General features: G+C 41.7%; 1 non-coding gene across 1 annotated transcript; it reads left to right on the top strand.

The window, feature by feature from the left end:
• Positions 1-1,966: 1,966 nt before the first annotated feature.
• On the top strand, positions 1,967-2,069 carry LOC116274297. The gene has a single exon (XR_004182928.1). It is a non-coding gene; the product is annotated as a U6 spliceosomal RNA (small nuclear RNA).
• The last annotated feature ends 20,386 nt before the right edge of the window (positions 2,070-22,455 follow it).

Raw genomic sequence — 22,455 nt, 5'->3', positions numbered from 1 at the left:
GTGCCCTGTGATGAGGGGGAAAGACGCAAGCCAAGAACAGGGAGAAGCCAGGAGGTAACAGGTCCAGCCCTGGATGAGGATTTTTAGTTCCCTCCAAGATAATTATAAAGAAAAGATATTTATTTATAAGAAAACATTGAAAGAATACAAGAAACTACTAGAAGTGGTTACCTTTAGGAGTGGGGTGAGGGTGGCAGGAAGGTAGTGGACAAAAATAGGGCTGGGAACCAGACTTCACAGTGCATACCTTATATATAGCTCTAATTTCTTTTTTCTTTTTCTTTTTCTTTTTTTTTTAAGAGGGAATCTTGCTCTGTTGCCCAGGCTGGAATGCAGTGGTACAATCTCCACTCACTACAACCTCCACTTCCAGGGTTCAAGCAACTCTCCCATTTCAACCTCCTGAGTAGCTGGGATTACAGGTGCACTCCACCATGTCTGGCTAATTTTTGTATTTTTAGTAGAGATGGGGTTTCACCATGTTGGCCAGGCTTATCTAGAACTCCTGAACTCAAGTGATCCACCCGCCTCATCCCCTCAAAGTGCAGGGATTTCATGCGTGAGCCCCTGCACCCAGCCTAGCTCTGATTTTTGAGCCAGGCTAGTGTATTACCTATAGAAAGGTATTTATAAAGGTCATGGTTTGCCTCCCATTGTATCTCTAGCTGTATGTCTCACTGAAAAGGATATTCAGATAGAAGAATCTTTAGAAGGTTCTTCTGAAAAGAGTTATGCGTGCCTTCTCTACCAGAAGTTCAAGGATATTATTAATATGGTTTGGATTTGTGTCCCTGCCCAAATCTCATGTCGAATTGTAATCCCCAATGTTGGAGGAGGGACCTAATGGGAGGTGACTGGATCATGGAGGCAGCTTCCCCTATGCTGTTCTTGTGATCGTGAGTTCTCCCAATTTCTGGTTGTTTAAAAGCATGTAGCCCTTTCCCCTTCACTCTCTTTTCCTCCTGCTCCAGCCATGAGGATGTGCTGGCTTCCCCTTAGCCTTCTGCCAGATTGTAATGTTTCTGAGGCCTCTCAAGTCATGCAGGATCATGAGCCAATTAAACCTCTTTTCTTCATAAATTACCCAGTCTCAGGTATTCCTTTATAGCAGTGTGAGAATTGACTAATATATTATATTCAGGGCTACATTGATTATATTGATATATATTGATTATATTCAAGAACAGCCAGCCAGGAAGATGTCTGGTGTGGCGACCTGTAAGAAATGATAAAGTGTTCCTGGAAACGTAATAAGATGAAGGCAATTATAGTTCCCTCCTGTACTGGTAGAGTTCAATCAGGGAAGCAAGACCATTATGAGCACTATGGGGTAAGTTATTTACTATGGAGTTAAACTTTCCACAATCTGGGGAAAAGCTGAGGAAGAAAGGTCTGAAAAGCACCAGAAAAAAGTCACTAATCAACCCTGGAGCTGGTGAACAAGTCGAGGCTTGCTGGATATGAGGTGCAACTGACTGCTGGAGGGCAGCCATGAAGGCGCTGGCATACAAGTCTATGGAAGGCTCTTTGTGGCTTCCACCTCTGTGAGTTCACAGCAGAGCATCTTATGATGGGCCTGGTTCATGGCTGATCAGTAGGGCCAGCAGTCAGGAAGAGCTGGACATTGAGTGGGAAAAATTGAAGACAAGGTGGCACCCACAGGCACTGTTTTGGTTTTGTTGTTGTTATTGTTGTTGTTGTTTTGAGACGGAGTTTCGCTCTTGTCACCAGGCTGGAGTGCAATGGTATGATCTTGGCTCACGGCAACATCTGCCTCCCGTGTTCAAGCAATTCTAGTGCCTCAGCCTCTGAAGTAGCTGGGATTACAGGCGCCTTGCCTTGGCCTCCCAAAGTGCTGGGATTACAGGCGTGAGCCACCTCTTCTGGCCCCCACAAGCACTGTTAACCACACCTACCAATCATGGCCTTCAAAGTGCAATGGCTGCTGCTTCATTCCTGATCTCAAATTTCACACAAGGCACTCACTTCAAAATTGGAATGATATAGAGAACATTAGCATGGCCCCCGCATGGGGTGATGCACAAATTTATGAAGCATTCCATATTTTCAGCTTCCTTTTAGTATCATGCGGTTATTTAGGTAATAAGAAATACTAAGTAATTAGCTTTAGATTTTGTAATTTTCTCCCTGAGTTTCCGCTAGATCTTTACATTCTAGTAGTCAATGTATTTTCAGTGAAATGTAAAAATATTCCTGTTCTCTTTGATCAGTATTAATTTCTTGAAATCATATTGTCACTTGAATCCTGTAGCTGTCATTCATCTCTTTTATAAGCAACATTTGATTTTTGATGTGTGTAGACCAGCTCTTCTTCATTTTTTCATCACATTTTCAAGATGTGATTTTACATTTCTGCATCTTAAAAACAGTTTGGTCAAAATTCTAGATACATGCTACTAATTTATGTACCTACACATGTGACCTTTGTGAACAGAAATTGCCATGTCCAATCTGTGTTTATACAAAATTTTCTGGTTATATACTCCTTAGATCTGTGGATTCAAGTTACTGAAGTGAATACCATTAAAATCCTAGGCCATGTTAATTGATTATACATGTTTAGAATGTTAAACAAACAGGCCAGGCCCAGTGGCCTGTAATCCCAGCAACTTGGGAGGCCAAGGCAAGCAAATCGCTTGAGGCCAGGAGTTCGAGGCCAGCCAGGCCAACATGGTGAAACACCATCTCCATTAAAAATACAAAAAATAGTTGGATGTGGTAGCACGCGTGCCTATAATCCCAGCTACTTGGGTGGCATGGAGGTTGCAGTGAGCGGAGATCATGCCACTGCACTCCAGCGTGGGTGACAAACAAACAAAATCACACAAGTTTCTCTTGTGGCAACTATAACTTTGAACCATACAAGGTATCTCTGTATCTAAGTTATCTGGGAAATGTAATTCCAGTTTAGCTACCTTGACATTGTACAAAGTCCCCATGGCTCCTCACAGGGACAAATGCAGTGTGGCTAAAAGCAACTTTGATAAGCTGTTTGGGATAGAGTGTAAGACATTCAAGACTCCAGCTCCAGCTTCAATTAACAATGACTACGCTTCCTTCTAAGGATGTGGGGCTGTCTGCCTTCACAGCTTCGGCTCTGTGGGTGAAATATGCAGGTTTGGAGCTAGACCTGAATTGCTGAGGACTGTGGAAGAGAGGCAGCAAGGTGCCCCCAGCAGCTCAATGTTGCTTTTGCTGGCAGAGGGCTCAGCTTTGCTAGAAATAAACCTAGAATCATTTGCAGAAAATAAACTTAGAGGCTGGGTGTGGTGGCTCACACCTGTAATCCCAGCACTTTGGGAGGCCAGGGTGGGTGGATCACCTGAGGTCAGGAGTTCGAGACTAGCCTGACCAACATGGTAAAACCCCGTCTGTACTAAAAATACAAAAATGAGCCAGGCATGGTGGTGGGTACCTGTAATCTCAGCTACTTGGGAGGCTGAGACAGGAGAATCACTTGAATCCAGAAGGCAGAGGTTGCTGGCAGGTAGAGGTTGCAGTGAGCCGAGAATCATGCCACTGCACTCTAGCCTGAGCAATGGAGTAAGACTCTGTCTCAAGAAAAAAATAAAAGTCAGAGTTTAGCAAGCTATAGAGGCACCAGCATGCCCCCATTGTATAGTTTTTCTTTAACATTTTTCAGATGCACAAGTATAGACTGAAAACACTCCAGCCCTCGTCATGGCTAAGCTTCTGTTCCTGGAATGTAGCCAGATGGACTCACTAATTCAGATTTGAATCTTCTGGAACTATGACTTGAAATGTCTACAAGTCCCTAGAAGAAGCAGCTTCATCTCCTGTAGTGTGTACTGCTATGTCCTGCCCCGATTCCCTTCCCCAGGCCACCTCCAGCTACTGCCAGTGACTCACAACTGCCCCTGCTAATGAGAACTGCCCTTGGCCAATGGGAGCCACCTCCCCCAAGAGACCCCTGCCAATGACTGGCTGATGTGTGGAAACAAGAAGCCAATCCATTTGTCTCAAGGGGGAACTCACTGTGGTGCAGTCCACACTCCAGTGCTCCCCCTGGGGCTAGGCTGTACCTGCCGGGGCCACATCCTTACTTAGCTCTTCTGCTCTCTCTTCCTTTCTTCCCTCGTTTTTTCCTGAGAACACATCCTCAGGAAATCAATGGTATTTGAATTCCTGTCTTAGGTTCTACTTCTAAGGAGTCCCAATCTACTATCCCTCTCTATTGTATTCTCCTCCCCAGCCACACTGCCCACTTGCCAGTCCTAGAAGCGAGGCATGTGCCAACCTCAGGGCCTTTACACTTGCCATTCCTTCTGCCTGGCAAAGCTTTCCACTAAATATCTGAGTGGCTGACTCCCTCAGCTCCTTCAGATCTTTACTTAAATGCCAGCTTTTCATCAAGATCTTGTTTTGGATGTTTTTTTAACAACCCATTTAAAACTACAAACCCATCCAACACTCCTTTATCCCTTTCTTGTTCTTGTACCATTTAGTATAATAACAGCAAGTACTTATGTTGTGCTTAAAGTGTGCCGGTCACAATTCTAAGTGTTTAACACTGATTAAATGTAATCCTCACGAAAAATCTCAAAAGATTTTATTAACCCAAATTTACTGATGAGGAAACCGAGGCACAGAGAGGTTAAGAACTTCCTCAAAGGCCATAAAGCTTGTAAGTGATGGTGCCAGGCTTTGACCCCAGGCTGTCTGGCTCCAACACTGTGTCACTACGCTGCACTATCACATTCACTGACTTTATTTATTTATTTGCTTATTTACTTATTTGTGTTGATTAATGTGTATCTCCTTCCACTAAAATACAAGCTCCTTGAGGATACAGATTTTTGTCTTCTTGGTCCACTGCTGTGTCCCACAGCACCTAGAGAAGTCTGGGTACCATACTCAGCCCTCAAATATTTATTAAACTGTGTACCTTCTGTGTCCTGAAGCCCTTCTTCTTTCTGGATTCAAGAGAGAAAACAAATTATTATAAAGTAGATTGGTTCTTCTACTTTTAGCCAATGTTCAGATTGATAAAATAAGAACCTCTTCCTTCCCATCTTGATTGAGCTATGTAACAAATTGGATGCAATATTTCATGGCTCACAGTGATAATGTTTAAATATCTGGCTTCCACTGTATAACCATGAGTGCCATGCAGCCATGTTATTGCTGGCTGAGATAATGATCTCTAGCATTCTGATTACCAGAGTTTGCAGTGATGTTGTCAAGTTTTTTTACCAGAGACAATCGAAACTGAGAGAAGACCTGTGTGAATCTAAGCAGAAAGTTCATGGCCAAAGTCATTTATTCACACAGTCTAGTACTGTTTGTTGGGACTTCAGGGAACTCCCAAAATAGCATCACATCCAAGTTCTGAACCACCTGAGAAATAGGCTCAAAAAATAAGATGCATAGAAATCAAAATATCATGTTTACTACTAAGAAAGCTGATACTGCAGAAAATGGCTTAGATTTAAGAGCCAACTGGGTTTGCTAACACTAAACTCCCAAACTAGACAAACTTGCCCATGGATGGCCACAGACCTCCCCAGGGAGGGCCCTGACCCTGTAAATCTACAGCATGGAGGAGTAAAAGCAGACACATCTTTTCTACAGGTTTCCAGCTCCCACGAGGACTCAAGAGGACACATTTTACCTTCAGGTCAACAGCTCTCAAGAGGAATTGAGAGGAAACGGCTGCCATTCTATCCAACTTCTCCTATGCACTCACCAGTTAGACAGGTCACTGCATATTCCCAAAAAACAAAGAAGAAGAGCAAAAAAGAAAGAGCAATGCTAGGCATGTCACACTTATGGATACTCCTTCAAATGAAAGGAATCGTCAGTAGTGGGCATTTTATTTCACAGCAAAATGGGCAGTTGGACTACTAAAGGAACTAAAGTTACATTTTTACTTTATGAATGTGGTGTCACCAAATATCTAATAGTTAGATTCTTATGATTACCACTTTGTTTCTTAGTTATCAGAGCTAAAGCTGTATTGAAACTGTAGCATTATACAGTTAGGGGTAAAACTTCAAAGATAATCAGTCAACTGCTCTCCTTAATGCAGATGGCAAAACAGAAGGGTTTGTCCCATAACAAAAATCTAGGCAGGTCGGAACCAGAACTACATCCCTGTTTATTCTCAGCCCAAATCTTTTATCCATCCAATGGCTGTTTTTAGCTTGTTATCAAATTGTCTCTAGTGTCAAGAAAGAGAGGAAAAGGAAACCCTTCACTAACAGAAAGCAAAAACATAGCATACATGTCTATTTCACAGCCAAGATGACAGGGTGGCGCTAAGAAGATGAGGTGTTCAAGAATACAGAAATCATTTCTCTAAATGATGTAAAATAAGGGCTTCATTAGCTTTCACTGTACTTTTCATGATTTGATACCTTGCACTAAAATTTCCCGTCAGTCTAAGTTCATGTGCTGTAGCTACCTAAGTCTCTCTGTTTTGGGAGAACTTGCTTTTTATTTTCATTGAAGTCAAGAAAACTAGATAGTTCTCTACATAAACATAAACTACAGTATCCTAATGATTTTTGAGTTATATTATTTACACATAGCTCAAACATCCTGGGCAATTTTTTAACTCCTACATATGAATCATATGGTAGCTTTTTTTCCAATGAATGATAGAAGAAATTAGTGCTAGTCTCAGTATCTCAGAGGAGAGGGAAATCTTATTTCAAGATTCTTTCACTTTCTAGGCCAGGCACGGTGGCTCATGCCTGTTATCCCAGCACTCTGGGAGGCCTAGGCGGGTGGATCACTTGAGGTCAGGAGTTCGAGACCAGCCTGGCCAACATGGTGAAGCCCCATCTCTACTACTAAAAATACAAAAATTAGCCAGACGAACCCAGGAGGTGAAGGTTGCAGTGAGCCGAGATTGTGCCACTGCACTTCAGCCTGGATGATAGAGCAAGACTCCATAAAAAAAAAATAATAAAAATAAAAAGATTATTTCACTTTCTATAATGCAGTATGTATGCATAAGATCTTTAAAATAGGGCACAATGGCCGGGCATGGTGGCTCATGCCTGTAATTCCAGCAGTTTGGGAGGTGGAGGAGGGTGGATCGCCTGAGGTCAGGAGTTTGAGACCAGCCTGGTCAACACGGTGAAACTCTGTCTCTACTAAAATACAAAAATTAGCCAGGTGTGGTAGTACATGCCTGTAATCCCAGCTTCTCCAGAGGTGGAGGCATGAGAATTGCTTGAACCCGGGAGGCAGAGGTTGCATCAAGCCAAGATGGTGATACTGCACTTCAGCCAGGACAACAGAGCAAGATTGTGTCTCAAAAAAATAAAATAAAATAAGGCACAAATATAAAGATCAGGAATAACTGGGTTTGAAAATTAAAATAAGGAATTCAGTAGAACTATACCGTATGATAATAGTAATGGTTTTGATTTTATATATCCATGGTTACTGCTGAAGGTATTTCATTTCTTTGTTTATCCCCATACTTTTCAATTATGAAAAGCTAGTGCTATATTTCAAATTATAGAAAGTTTACATAGATACAGAAACTAAAGATAAATCTCAACTGTTTTAAAATTTCTTATTGAACTCTTGCCTGTAACTTAATAAGTTACATCCAACCCATGAATTGTAGGTTTGATGTACCCGTGGCTGTGATGTAAGAAGATGAGGGTGCCTCTGTGTGCTTGCTCTGAACTGCCAAATAGGTCAGACCATTGCAGAGACTGTCATTCACTGAGGGAGGAGAGCAATTTGGTTGCTAAAGGAGTAAAAGCCTTACCTGATGAACTACAGGCTCCACTAGCAAATACAGTTTATTTTATTATGGAAATGCACTGTGGTGTTCCTTTGTGTGGCAATTATTGCACATATCTATAACAACAACAACAACAAAGTCCAGTGGCCTGGTGATCCTGAATTGTAAAAGGTATGGCCCCATGTTTATAAAGTTTGCCTAGGAGGAATGATGCTTCGAAAAGATATCAAGAAATGTGTGTGTGTGTGTGTGTGTGTGTGTGTGTGTGTGTGTGTGTGTGTGTATTGGGGGAATTTAAGGAAATGGTTGCTTCAAAGAGAGTGTGGGGGGTTTTTGTTTTGTTTTTTATTAGAGACAGGGTCTTACTCTGTCACCAGGCTGGAGTGCAGTGGTGCAATCACTGCAACCTCAAACTCCTGCGCTCAAGCAATCCTCCTGCCTCAGCCTCCCCAGTAGCTAGGACTACAGGCATGAGCCACCATGTGAACTAGCTTTTCTTTCTGGATGAGTCCAGATTTAGAGCCAAACTTCTACTCTCCAGGGGACTTATGATCAGCTTTGAGACCTTTGTTTCTTCTGGAAAAACAAATCAGTTTATAGGATTAAATTTCTAAGTAGAGGGGCTAGAACACTGCCTAATAGTGGAAAAAGTATTCACCAATTCTAACCGCTAGCCTCAACTGTGTGTCAGTATTTCATAATATTCAGAGCAAAGATTTTGATGTTTTCTTCACATTACTATCTCCACACCTAGAACAGATCCTGTTGCCTAATAAATGCTCAGTAAATATTGGCTGGATGAAGAAGTCATCATTGATTCTAAATTTCAACCTCGCCTTATCACAGCTGCAGTGTGACCTTGAGCCAGTCGTTTGTCCTGTCCATTTCAGTTCTCTCAAGAGAAACGAAAGCTTGAGCAGGCCCTAGGTAGTTGTGAGAAGTAGATGAGACATTTCATGTAAAGCACTTTAGCACAGTACTTGCATTCAATGTCAGATTTTAAAAATTATTTATATGTTATTTGAAATAATGTTTAGCTTTAACAAAATTATAATGTAAGCCAGGTGCAGCGACTCACGCCTGTAATCCCAGCACTTTGGGAGGCTGAGGCTGGTGGATCACGAGGTCAGGAGTTCGAGACCAGCCTGGCCAACATAGTGAAACCTCATCTCTACTAAAAATACAAAAAATCAGCCAGGTATGGTGGCATATGCCTGTAATCCCAGCTACTCGGGAGGCTGAGGCAGGAGAATCACTTGAACCCACGAGGCAGGGGTTGCAGTGAGCCAAGATCACACCACTGCACTACATCCTGGGTAATAGTGCAAAACTCCAACTCAGAAAAAAAAAAAAAGAAAGAAAGAAATTATATTGTAGTAGCATCATAACAGATAATGTTCTAATTTCTGAAGTTGTGATTTTGGTACTGCAGACCTTATAAGATAAATGGTTCTCATAACTTTTTATGACTGTAAACTTTAACTCAGCCCTTTAGAATTTGCTCTAATACACACCATCTAATCTTGAAAATTTCAGTTCACTCTAAAATCAATTGATAATAAATTGTGCTGTTGTAACCGGCCAAAAAGTGCTTGCAACTTCTAGAGGTCAAAGAACTCCCTGTGCTTATGTAAGGGAAAGAAAGGAATAGAAAAAATATTATTAATCTGTACTAAAAATCTAACATTGAAAAATTACATGGAGCACTAAAAGATAAAGTCGTTTGTAATTTTAATTAGAGTACAGCATTTCTCCAACTAAAAACCTAAGACACAGTTGTAAAATCATATTTACCCTCTTTCTATTTTATTGGTGACAAAGATAAATTTTAGTCCTAAATCATCATGTATCAGATTTGCTTGAAGGAATATATTTATAAAGACGTCTTATACTGTGTTTGTTGATTTTTTAAAGGAAAAGATGGATTCTAGACCAGTATTCCTAATGAAGATGTTAAATCTTCTGCCAGAATATTCTAGATCTAGGGGTATCTTCAACTACCTATTGTTTAATCACACTTAAAACTTTAGATTTTTGATGGAGCACTAAGCCAAAAGCCCCATTACAAACAATAAGAGAAGATGCCTTTATGTCTTACCACTCTTCACCAGCCCCTAAAACATGGAGTGGAACACTTCTCAATGTAGTGTAAGAGAAGACTCAAAAATGAGTCCCCAGAAATAAGGAGTTCCCATGGCTACTAGAAATGTACCAGAAAACCCAAGAAGCTGCACTGATTTTATCAGTCTATGCCAACCCTACTAGGATCATATACCTGAATAACTAAAACAAAAACAATGATAATAGGTAAGTCTTATGTATTACTATGTGCCAGGAACTGATTTAATGGCCTTGTGTGTATTAAGTCATTTATCCTCACAATCATCCTGTGTGGTAGGTCTACTAAAGATATGATTTGGCTTATCCCTACCCAAATCTCATCTTGAATTGTAGCTCCCATAATTCCTACATATTTTGGAAGGGACTGGGTAATTGAATCATGGTGGTGGTTTCCCCCATACTGTTCTCGTAGTAGTGAATAAGTCTTGCAAGATCTGATGGTTTTATTAGGGGGAATTTCCCTGCACAAGTTCCCTCTTGTCTGCTGCCATGTAAGATGTGCCTGTCACCTTCCACCATGATTGTGTAGCCTCTCCAGCCACGTGGAACTGTGAATCCATTAAACCTCTTTTTCTTTATTAATTACCCAGTCTCAGGCATATCCTTATCAGCAGCATGAAAATGGACGAATACAACGAATATACCTATCTTATGGTTGAAGAAACTGAGGCACAGAGAGGAGAATTACTTTACCATGATCACACAGCTAGCAAAGGGAAAGACATAATCCAGATTTCATGCCCTTTCCCCACCCAAGTGCTCTCTTTACTCGTATACTGTAGTAAAGCAGGCTTTGGGTTGGTTGGGTCAGCCAACAAGGATCTAATGTGTGAAATAATTCTATTCTTTCAGATTTTATTCCTTTACATTCACTTTATTTTTTTATGCTAAAATACTGTAAACTACAGACATCATGACATTTCATCCCTAAATACTTTAGTATGCAGCTCTAAAAAATAAGGACAGCCTCCATAACCAAAATCAAGACTATCATGCCTAACGAGCCGTAATAATAATCTTAATGAGTTTTAATATCATTTATGACCCAAGCCATATTCCAATTTCCATAATGTTTCCCAAAATCATTTTTATAGCTATTTAAATCTGCATAAACTGGAATCTAATCTAGGACCACATGTTATAATACATCTGATGGTTGGGTCACTTAAATTGCTTTTACTCTATAAATTCACTGTTTCTATGATGTTGATTTGCTAAGAGGCCAAGACAGTTGTTCAGTGGAATATTTCACCTTCAGGATTTGCCTGATTGCTTAATCATGGTGTTGTTTAGCTTGTTCCTACTTTTCCAGTTATTACCTGTCTTTTAAATACCCTTCTGATAGTTACAAGGTAGAGAAAATAAATCTACAACACCAAAGCTCTGAACTATGAAAAACCGATAAATCAAACTTCACTAAAATTTAAAATGTCAAGGCCAGGCACAGTGACTCATGCCTGCCTGTAATCCTACTGCTTTGGAAGGCCCAGGCAGTAGGATCACTTGAGCCCAGGAATTTGATGCTACAGTGAGCTATAATACTGCACATCAGCCTGGGTGACAGAGCAAGACCTTATCCAAAAAAAAAGCCTGCCCTGGCATGGTGGCTCATGCTTGTAATCCCAGCACTTTGGGAGACTGAGGGGGGTGGATCATAAGGTCAGGAGATCGAGACCACTCTGGCCAAACATGGTGAAACCCCGTCTCTACTAAAAAATACAAAAAAATTACCTAGGCATGCTGAGGCATGCCTATAATCCCAGCTACTCGTGAAGCTGAGGCGGAGAATGGCTTGAACCAGGAAGTCGGAGGTTTCAGTGAGCCAAGATTGTGCCACTGCACTCCAGCCTGGCAACAGAGCAAGACTCCCTCTAAAACAAAACAAAACCAACCTATTCTACAGAAGACACTGGCAAGAAAATGAAAAGACAAGCCACAAACTGGGAGAAAATATTTGCAAGACAATCTGATGAAAGGCTACTTTAAAAATATACAAAGAACTCTTAAAACTTAACAAGAAGAAAACAACCCAATTAAAAAATGGACTAAAGACCCTAACAGATACCTTACCAAAGATGATACGTAGATGACATCTTTGTGTATGTGTGTATATATATATACACACAAACAAATATATATACAAATCTGTGTGTGTGTGTATATATATACACACACACATATATACACACACACATATATATATATAAAGATACTGAACTTCATATGTTTTCAGGGAATTGCAAATCAAAAGAACAAATGAGCTATCACTATACACCTATTAGGATGGCCAAAATCTAGAACACTGACAACACCAAATGCTGGTGAGGATGTGGAGTCACAGAACGTCTCATTCACTGCCGATGAAAATGCACAATAGTATGGCCGCTTTGGAAAATAGTTTGGAGATTTTCTAGGAAGCTGAAGACACTCTTATCATATGATTCAGCAATCATGCTCCTTGGCATTTACCCAAAAAAGTGAAAACTTATGTTCACACAAAAACCTGCACAAGGATGTTTATAGCAGTTTAATTTATAATTTCCAAAACCTGGAAGCAACCAAGATGTCCTTCAATAGGTGGATGGATAAATAAACTGTGGTCCAACCAGATAAGAGAATATTATTCAGCACTAAAAAGAAATGAAAAAGCACTATCAGCTCTATCAAGCCATGAAAAGACACGGAGGAAATTTAAATGCATATTAGCAAATGAAAGAAGTCAATCTCAAAAGGCTACATACTGTACAGTTCCAACTATATGACATTCTGGAAAAGGCTACAGTAAAAAGATCAGTGGTTTTGAGGGGTTGGGAGAAAGAAGGGACAAATAGGGAGAGCACAGGGGATTTTTAGGGCAGTGAAACTACTCCGTATGATTCTACAATGGTGAACCATGTCATACATTTTCCCAAAACCATAGAAGTACAACACTGTGAGTGAACTCTAATGTAGACTATGGACTCTGGCCAAAAATGTGTCAATGTAGGTCCAGTTTAGGTCCATCAGTTGTCACAAGTGTACTGTTCTGGTGAGGTATGTCGATAATGCAGGAGGCTATGCATGTTTTAGGGCAGGGTTTTATGGGATATCTCTATACCTTCTGCTAGATTTTTCTGTGAACCTAAGACTGCTCTAAAACAAAATCTATTGAAAGCAAAAACAAAACAAACACAACAAAACCTAGATAAAAGAACGCTGAAAGAAGTCAAGGGTGAATTCTTGAGAATTCTGGTGGGGGGGGAAAGATAATAAATTGAATCTGCAGCTGGTATAGCAGCCTAGAAAAAACGTCTGAAGACTAGAGGGGAGAATGAGCAGAAACTAAGGACTAAAAGAATGTTGTTTAATTATCTCTAGAGTTCATTCATTTAAGTGATCCCTGTATGAATAACCACAAGTAATTGAGACTAGAAAAAAAGTAATAGCCCAAATAACTTACATTCTGAGCAAGAATTAGGAATTGTAGATACAAGGCAGCTTTGTGACATGGATACCAATATACAAAATAAGATTTTGGGTTTTTGCCTTCAAGGCTTTATCGTTTTAGGTGGGGCTTTGTGATGCAAGTTCTCATTGGAGACTTCAATCTATTCATAGACAAAGTGTAAAGTAGCAAGGCTTAGTCACGTTAGCAACCAGCAATGTAATACTGGGGAGATATAAATTCAGTTTGTTGCTAGCTTGCAGTGATAAAAGTCTTTTGAATCCTTGTTCAAAGACAATTCATTCGCATGTGCTTTAAATGCTCAGGAAATGGCCATGGAAAACCTTTATTAAAGGTAGGCAAGTAAAAAATGTTGCTATGGGATTATTAAAATAGTCTGGAGAAATTTCAGGGTACTTCCATTATTTACTGACTCACCAAATATTCTACGTGACCTACCTCAGCCAGGACCATGGACACGCTGTAGATGTGAATTTTAGTTCACTTCTTGAGGGTTTCCAAAAGGCCGTGTTCTTTTGTGTCTCTAAATAAAGTTACATTTGTTCAGAGTCCCCTTTCACTCAGGAAGTTCAATCTCAAGAATTTGATGGGGATGGAGAGCAGGAACCCTTATTCCTAGGGTCAAGTGAGGGGATCTGGCACACTCTGGAACATTCTAGAAGATCCTCTGACCTCTTCTGATCACACTGAACTGGTTGACGTATTCAGTGTCAAAATCCACGTGGTACCTTGAAAGCAGTGGCCCAGTCCCAGATCTTTCGATGGCTGGGAAATTAAAGATTTAGTGAACCTTCTCTCTCAGGGGACCATGCAGCTTTTCTGCCGTGAGGTCCTGCCACAGACCAGCTGTGGGAGGGAAGTGCTGGTCTCCAGTACCACAGGATCTGCACACCTCTGTCCCACTCCCAGTCTCTCAAAAAGCTTTCACAATCTTCCCTCCAGAGTTGGCCCACTTCCTCTCTCTGTTGAGGCTTCTTTTTTACAACAAAATTCTATATAGGGGTGACATTCCAGATCCCTGTTTCACACTTTGTCCCTGAACTCTTTGTTTATCCCTATAGTGCCAAAGTCATTAATCCTGAAGTTAAGGACACCTGGTGACTTTCTTGGAATGGAGAAGAGAGAATCCTTACCATTCTTTCAGGCTGCTGAAAGAGTACATAACTCAAATTAAAATCTCAATGTGGTTTTCTAGTCACAGAAGTGAAGGTAAGAAAGACAGCCCCTGCCTTCAGGTATCTACATCCTAGAATAGAGGCAAGTAAAGAGGTAATCAAAATACAGCACACAGGAGAGATTCCTGCCTCAGGAGCCAGGGAGGGAGAGTTTCCCTGGAGGAAATGGTTATGAACACTTAAACAACACTTCCTATGTGCCAGGCACTGTGCCAAGCAATTATTTATATAAAGATATGGAGTGGGGCTATAATTGAACCCAGGTAGTCTGGGTCCCTGCTTCAATTCCTAGGCTTTAGGGATATCTTCAATGGGACCCAAAGAAAAGGCATAAGCTTGCCAAGGCAGAGCATGTAGGTGCCTGGCAGAGGGTATAGGGTGGACACAGTGCAAAGATGCCCTGAGAGGCACTATGAAGAGGGAAGCTGGAATTGAACTGCCTGAAGGAGTTGCAGCTTAGGCCCCTCCCCAAGTGGACTGCCAGGATACTGAAGTTTGTTTCCCTAATGCTCAGAAAAGTGAATCAGAAAAAGTGGGCTGACTTGGGTAACAAGGGGATTCTCAAAAATTCCTCTGTGAAAGCAAAGCTTCCCCCAACATTCTATCAAGATCTTGATTACTAAGCTTATTAGATTTTGATTACTAAGCCTCTCATCTAAAATGGAATTATGCACTGTAAGGAGCTAAACCTGTGGTTCTCATTTACATCCTGCTGTGAGTCATTTTCACCAGCAAATCAAATTGCTTTTCTCCCATCCTCACCATAGCCAGGTAAGAAGCTTGGTATCTAAAGAGAGGTTCAGGACAGATACCAGGACACAAAACTGACAATGCACACTTGTGATGGGGTGAACAAATTTGCCACAAAATATCACTGGCCTTTGCTTAACCACATATTCTCTCTGCTGCACCAGGAACATTCTGTTTTTTGCATTCAAAGGTTTTGCATATCATGGACTACGGAAAGCAGTTTTGGAATATTAAAGTAGTAAATTTACTTTCAGAATGTCTATTATCAGCAGTTGTGAGTTAAATAAAGGATAGCCTCTGGGAGGCCGAAGCCAGCAGATCACCTGAGGTCAGGAGTTCGAGACCAGCCTGGCCAATATGGTGAAATTCCAGTCTTTACTAAAAATACAAAAATTGGCCAGGTGTGGTGGTGCACGCCTGTAGTCCCAGCTACTCTGAAGGCTAGGGCTGGAGAATTGCTTGAACCCAGGAGGCAGAGGTTGCAGTGAGCCAAGATTGCGCCACTACACTCCAGCCTGGGCAACAGAGTGAGACTCCTTCTCAAAAAAAAAGTGATAACAAAGGATAGGCCTGATGCAATGCAGACTGGAGACACAAGCAAATCAAATATTCACTCATCTTCATTCTTCAGCCTTTCCCCATGTGAGTCAAAATTATGATCACTGGGGTCTGTTTCACCTCTTGCTGAGTCTGGCATTCTGAACATCAAATCCAGATGAAGCTGAAGCAGCCAGAACTCTGGGTTGACGGCCCAAAAGCTCAAGCTGAGAACTGGCAACATGCCTCACCCAACAGCCATGCCAGTTCATAAGGGAAAGCAGAACCTGCAGTCCATCTTTGTGTGACACCTCATTTAAACCCAACTGCTCTGCTTTTGTGAGACTTGATATAATTTATTCCTCAGAGAGGGAATGAGTGACTCATGAGATCCTGTGATTCACAGAGCCTCTCACAGAGGTACGCAGATGGCAAGTTGAGCTGGAATAAGAAAAAGAATGGCAGGATGCCGAGGGCTGCTCTTGCTACCCCATGAACACCCAAGATGCCCCCGACACACACATGAAACCTCTCCACATCAGGAATCCAGCCAGATCCCCTTTTAGAGAGCAGGAAGAGGTGGTTGTGGGTGAGCTCTGGGCTCCTGCAGGCATCAGTCTAGATTTCCACTTGCTTTTTTTTTTTTTTTTTTTTGAGACAGGATCTCCCTGTCACCAGGCTGGAGTGCAGTGGAGCGATCATAACTCACTGCAGCCTCAACCTCCTGGGTTTGGGCAATCCTCCTGCCTCAGCCTCCTGAGTAGCTGGGATTACACGTGTGTGCCAATACAGCTGGCTGATTTTTAAAATTTTTTTTAGTATTTTGTACAGATAGGGTCTCATGAATGTGTTGCCCAGACTGGTCTTGAACTGCTGGCCCCACATGATTCTCCCGCCTCAGCCTCCCAAGGTGCTGGGATTACAGGTATGAGCTGCCTCATTTTGTTTTTAATCCATCCCCATCCCTCCCCTACTAGGGCTTGCTATTCTGCTAACCACACTGCACAGCACTCTCTCCTACCCCACGAAGCTGCTTGTCCAGGTCTCTCCAGGTGTCTGTAACTATCTCTTGTTATGCATCAGTCTGTGTGTCCTCTGCCCAATAAGGCACTGGAGACATAACATATTGTAGAGGTTAAGAACATGAGCTCTGGGACCAGGCCGCTGCAGTCTGAATCATGGCTGTGCCCCTTTCCAGCTATGACCTTGGCCATGTTATTTAACTTTTCTCTGCCTCATTTTTCCTACCTATAATGTTGGGATAATAGTACATATTTTTAGGGTTGCTTAAAAGGCCTTACAACTAATCTGTTAAGAAAGAAAGGAAATTGTTCAGCTCCCTCTTACAAGTGAGAACATGCGGTGTTTGGTTTTCTGTTCCTGTGTTAGTTTGCTGAGGATGATGGTTTTCAGCTTCATCCATGTCCCTGAAAGGATGTGAACTCATTCTTTTTTATGGCTCCATAGTGTTCCATGGTGTATATGTGCCACATTTTCTTAATCCAGTCTATCATTGATGGACATTTGGGTTGGTTCCAAGTCTTTGCTATTGTAAATAGTGCTGCAATAAACATATGTGTGCATGTGTCTTTATGGTAGAATGGTTTATAATCCTTTGGGTATATACCCAGTAATGGGATTGCTGGGTCAAATGATATTTCTGGTTCTAGATCCTTGAGGAGTCACTACACTGTCTCCCACAATGGTTGAACTAATTTACACTCCCACCAACAGTGTAAAAGCTTTCCTATTTTTCCGCATCCTCTCCAGCATCTGTTGTTTCCAGACTTTTTTTTTTTTTTTTTTTTTTTTTTTTTGAGATGGAGTCTCACTCTGTCGCCCAGGCTGGAGTGCAGTGGTATGATCTCAGCTCATTGCAACCTCTGCCACCCGGGTTCAAGCAATTCTCCTGCCTCAGCCTCCCGAGCAGCTGGGATTACAGGCTCCTACCTCCATGTCCTGCTAACTTTTGTATTTTTAGTAGAGACAGGGTTTCACCATCTTGATCAGGCTGGACCTGAACTCCTGACCTTCTGATCCATCTGCCTCAGCCTCCCAAAGTGTTGGGATTACAGGCATGAGCCACTGTGCCCAGCCCATGATCACCATTATAACTGGCATGAGATGGTATCTCATTGTGGTTTTGATTTGCATTTCTCTAATGACCAGCAACAATGAGCTTTTTTTCATATGTTTGTTGGTCTCATAAATGTTTTCTTTTGAGAAATGTCTGTTCATATCCTTTGTCCACTTTTTGACGGGGTTTTTTTCTTCTTGTAAATTTGCTTAAGTTCCATGTAGATTCTGGATATTAGGCCTTTGTCAGATGGATTCATTGCAGAAATTTTCTCCCATTCTGTAGGTTGACTATTCACTCTGATAATAGTTTCTTTCGCTGAGCAGAAGCTCTTTAGTTTAATTAGATCTCATTTGTCAATTATGGCTTTTGTTGTAATTGCTTTTGGTGTTTTAGTTATGAAGGCTTTGCCAATGACTTCCACACAGGAAGGGGAACATCACACACTGGGGCCTGTTGGGGGGTGGGGGGAAAGGGGAGGCAGAGCATTAGGATAAATACCTAATGCATAAGGAGCTTAAAACCTAGATGATGAGTTGATAGATGCAGCAAACCACCATGGTACATGTACACCTATGTAACAAATCTGCATGTTCAGCACATGTATCCCAGAACTTAAAGTAAAATTAAAAATAAATAAATAAATAAAACAAAATTTTAAAATGCCATTTTAATATTTAACTTTCCTATTAAACGCTTTTATCTGGAAAAACAAAAAGAAAGAAAAGAAAAAGGAAGTGAGGGAGGGAGGGGCACAAGAGGGATGGAGAGAAGGGAAAGAAAGACAGTGAGCCTCTTGAAATAAATGACCATGTATTACTCACTTTTTATTTTGTGCCTCATTAAATTCATTCATCATCATTGCCATTTGTGAGTTCATACAATATACCAGTTACTGAAGAAGATCAGTGCTTGACTGCCCTCACCATCAAGGAGCTTACAGTCAAGACAGAATGCCAATGAATGACATCAGTTGTTGTAACAGTGTGAGAACAGCCAAAGGACAGCAGGGCCACACTGCTCTGAAGCTCATCACTCTGGAGCCCAGGTTAAAATTCTACTGTCACTTCCTGGCTGCATGACTGAGTCAGTTATTAGCACCACCCATGGGACTATTGTGGAGATGTAGTTAAAAGATGAGAGCCTGGGCAACATAGCAAAACCCTGTCTCTACAAAATAAATAAATAAATAATTAGCTGGTGTGGTGGTGCATGCCGGTAGTCTCATCTACATAGGATACTGAGGCAGGAGGATTGCTTCAGCCTGGAAGTAGAAGCTGCAGTGAGCCAAGACTACATCACTGCACTCCAGCCTGGGCAACAGAGAGAGACCCTGCAAAAAGAAAGGGAAGGGATGGGAAGGGAAGGGAAGGGAAGGGAAGGGAAGGGAAGGGAAGGGAAGGGATGGAAGGGAAGGGAAGGAAAGGTAAAGGAAGGGAATGGAGGGGAGGGGAGGGGAGGGAAAAGAGAGAGAGAGGAAGGAAGGAGAGAAGGAAGGAAGGAGGGAAGGAAGGAGGGAAGGAAGGAAGGAAGGAAGGAAGGAAGGAAGGAAGGAAGGAAGAAAGGAAGAGAAGGAAGGAAAGGAGAGCCAGGCATGGTGGTACACATCTACAGTTTCAGCTACTCAAGAGGCTGAGGCAGGAGGATTACTTGAGCCCAGGAGTTCCAGGCTGTAGTGTGCCATGATTGGGCCTGTGAATAGCCACTGCACTCCAGCCTGAGCAACATAGCAAGACTCCCATCTCTAAAAAGAAAAAAAATCATAAGGTCATGGGAGACCAGAAGTGCAACTGACACATAGTATTTAATGCATATTAGTTATGAATATTACATTTATGTACATATATATGCATAATAGATACATATATATGCACACACATATGCATAACAGGTATCCACTGCAGAGTGCAATGGGAGCACAGAAGCTGAGAAACTAAACTTGAGTCTACAAGGCTTCCATGAAGAGATGACCTCAGAGCCCAATCTTCAAGAATGAGTAAGAGAGAGGTAGAAAAGCAGAGGAAGACTGATTCAGGCTGACTCCCCAGTGCACATAAAAACATGAAAGGAGAGAACATGAGTCACTCCAGAGGGCCCTGGGAGGGCCTCCGATAAATGCATTGGAGAGGCAGGCAGGAGCTGAATCACTCAGGGCCCTGCTAATGAATTCAGACCTTGCCTCAGGTCGGTGTAGGGCTGTGGAAAGAGTTTAAGCTGAAACCTGCCATGGATGGTTTGGCACTTTCTAAATCAACCACATCTTTCATAGTATTAGCCAGTGATAACCAATTTCGGATCAGGTCATGAACCGGAGGCCCTGTAGGATGCTAAACTAGTTCAACCGTTATGGAAAACAGTATGGCGATTCCTCAAGGATCTAGAACTAGAAGTACCATATGACCTAGCCATCCCATTACTGGGTATATACCCAAAGGATTATAAACCATTCTACCATAAAGACACATGCACACGGATGTTTATTGTGGCACTATTCACAATAGCAGAGACTTGGAATCAACCCAAATGTCCATCAGTGACAGACTGGATTAAGAAAATGTGGCACATATACACCATGGAATACTATGCAGCCATAAAAAAGGATGAGTTTGTGTCCTTTGTAGGGACATGGATGCAGCTGGAAACCATCATTCTCAGCAAACTATCGCAGGAACAGAAAACCAAACACGGCATGTTCTCACTCATAGGTGGGAACTGAACAATGAGATCACTTGGACTCGGGAAGGGGAACATCACACACCGGGGCCTATCACGGGGAGGGGGGAGGGGGGAGGGGGAAGGGATTGCATTGGGAGTTGTACCTGATGTAAATGACGAGTTGATGGGTGCTGACGAGTTGATGGGTGCAGCACACCAACATGGCACAGGTATACATATGTAACAAACCTGCACGTTATCCACATGTACCCTAGAACTTAAAGTATAATAAAAAAAAAAAAAAAAGAAAGACTGTTGAGGGTCATAGACTTCTACGGCAACGTATATTTATTATAATTATTTGGGAAGTGATAAATCCTTTCTCTGTGAAAAAGACTCATCTCTTTTTCTATTATCTTTGAAAGTACTAGAACAATACATGGACACATGAGATTTGCCCAACAAATACCAATTGGTCATAACCTATGCACATTACATATGATGACTTTTTGCTATTTAAGGTAGTTAACGGCCTCTTTGGTGGAAAGTAGAGATGAGGGTAGGGGGCTGGACTATACCATAGCAAGATGTTAAAGGACAAATGCCACTTAGGGTATTTGTTAGAAGGTTGACTTCAGTGTAATGGAGGGCTGTTCATTTGAATCACAAAACCTATTAGAAAGCTGTTCTGTTCAGACCAGTTGACTTTTTCTGATTTCTGGTAATACAATGTGGAATTAGCAATAGAATTATATTCCCTTTAATTTGGAGGTGAAAAAAGGAGTGAAAACAAAATAAGACACACTTTGATGGGGAGAAGAACCAGTGAATCCATGGAGGAATGTGGTCTGGAGGATCTGCTAGGGAAATGAACCCTCCAAAACAACAGTATCTTGACAGTCATTGAACCCAGGCTCACTTATTCTTTCATTCAACAAATATTTATTGAGCCCATTCTATATCCAAGATGCTACACAACGGTGAACAAAACTGACACCATCTTGTTCTGAACCTCATGAAGATTACACTGAAGCAGGAAAAATAGACTTTATAAAAATGAACACACTAATAAGTACATAATGAGTTGTGATAAGTGCTATGAAGGAAAACAATAGTGTCCTGTGCTATGAAAAAGAAGAAAGGCCTGCCTTAGGCTGGTGTCAAGGAAGATTTTCCTGAGGAACAGTCAAAAATCAGGAGTAGGAAAAAGCCAGGACAGGACGGATTGGGAGAGGCTGCAGGCAGAGGAGGGCCTTAGGTGGAAAAGAGCTGTGTGAATGTGAGGTACAACAAGTTGGAGGTGTGGATCCTGGAGGCATGAGGAGGAAGGGGCCACATGTACAAGGACCAATTTGTGCAATAGGACAGAGTGAGAAATGAAGTGGGCCTTCAGTGGAGGTCCACAGCCTCTCTACCAGTCAACACACGCAGTCAGTCCTGGCAGCTCAGGCCAGAAAACATTGTCAGCCACGGCAGCCGTAACTGTGTCCAAAGGTATTTGAACCAGAGCCACTCCATCTTGAACAGGGACTGAGTAAAATAAGGCTGAAACCTACTGGGCTGCCTTCCCAGGTGGTTTGGCATTCTTAGTCACAGGATGAGATAGAAGTTGGCACAAGGTACAGGTCACAAAGACTGCTGATGAAATAGGACTCAGTAAAGAGGCCAATCAAAACCCACCAAAATCTAGATGGTCATGAAAGTGACCTCTGTTCGTCCTCATTACTCATTAAATGCTAATTTTAATGCAATAGCATGATAAAAGACACTCCCACCAGGGCCATGACAGTTTACAAATGCCAAATGCCATGGCAACGTCAGAAAGTTACCCTATATGGTCTAAAAAGTGAAGAAACCCTCAGTTCTGGGAATTGACCACCCCTTTCCTGGAAAACTCATGAATAATCCACCACTTGTTTAGCATATAATCAAGAAATAACTACAAGTA

The sequence above is a fragment of the Papio anubis genome, chromosome 3, assembly GCF_008728515.1.
Source record: "Papio anubis isolate 15944 chromosome 3, Panubis1.0, whole genome shotgun sequence".
NCBI classification, from domain to species: domain Eukaryota; kingdom Metazoa; phylum Chordata; class Mammalia; order Primates; family Cercopithecidae; genus Papio; species Papio anubis.
The sequence above is the reverse complement of the archived record's forward strand: the minus strand, read 5'-3'. Positions and strand labels throughout refer to the sequence as shown.